The following is a 1,080-nucleotide window of genomic DNA, read 5'->3' as shown; positions in this document are numbered from 1 at the left end:
TGATGATGATAATGATGGTGATGTGGATACTTTTATGGAGCGCCTGTCCTCGATCAGAGACCAAGCTCTAAGCGCTGTACAAACACAGTGTCAGTTGCACGACAGGCTGCCTACTTTGGTAGAGCCGACTGATATTTGCTACTGGGCGTTCATCATTCGTTTCCTGCGTCATTCAGTCAGGTTTCAGTCACGATCTTTTATGTGCACAGTGAGCGAAACGTTCTGCACACGAAGTGTGGAGAGATGGCTTGGTGATAGCGTGTCTACGTAGGAACCGAGAGAGTCTGAAGCGCACAGGTTCAAATCCTACATATTCTAGTATTTTCTCCCCCTCCACCTGTCCCTGAGATGTGTCATTCAGTTTCAGTTTCAGTTGCTCAAGGAGGCGTCACTGCGTTCGGACAAACCATATACGCTACACCACATCTGCCAAGCAGATGCCTGACCAGCAGCGTAACCCAACGCGCTTAGTCAGGCCTTGAGAAAATACAGGTTGGCCCACATGGGGGTCGAACCCACGACCTCCGCGTTATCAGCACGGCGCTCTAACCAACTGAGCTAATGGGCTACCACATTCAGATGAGGTGATAAACCGAGGGTTCCGTGTGTGGCAATCGCTTGGCGCACGTAAAAGAACACACGGTTACAGCACGGTTGTCCCAAGCAAAATTATGCAGGCAAATCTTTTTCGATACGAAAACAAATACGGTGGAGGCAGAAAAGAAAGAAAGAAAGAAAGAAAGAAAGAAAGAAAGAAAGAAAGAAAGAAGAAAGAAAGAAAGAAAGAAAGAAAGAAAGAAAGAAGGGGGGGCTGCACTGTAGCGACGCACTCTCCCGGGGAGAGACGTCTGGTTTCACACAGTGAAATCTGTTGTGACAACAGTACAATACAATACAATACAATGCAAAATAAAAGACTCTTCTTCCATGTGTGTTGTGCCAGTTTATTTTGAAGTTACTTGTTTGATAAAACTGTCAACAGAAAAGAACGTTTGACATTAAGATATCATCTGTGGAGGCTGGTTTAAAAAAGAACCTTAAAATAATAAGTGAGAGTACTGGGCGTGAAGGGGGTGAATG

General features: G+C 45.5%; 1 non-coding gene across 1 annotated transcript; it reads right to left on the bottom strand.

Annotated features, from left to right (window-relative positions):
- Positions 1-494: 494 nt before the first annotated feature.
- Positions 495-568, bottom strand: Trnai-gau (transfer RNA isoleucine (anticodon GAU)). The gene has a single exon. It is a non-coding gene; the product is annotated as a tRNA-Ile (tRNA).
- Between the last annotated feature and the right edge of the window lie 512 nt (positions 569-1,080).

Source organism: Babylonia areolata, chromosome 3, assembly GCF_041734735.1.
Source record: "Babylonia areolata isolate BAREFJ2019XMU chromosome 3, ASM4173473v1, whole genome shotgun sequence".
NCBI classification, from domain to species: Eukaryota; Metazoa; Mollusca; class Gastropoda; order Neogastropoda; family Buccinidae; genus Babylonia; species Babylonia areolata.
The sequence above is the reverse complement of the archived record's forward strand: the minus strand, read 5'-3'. Positions and strand labels throughout refer to the sequence as shown.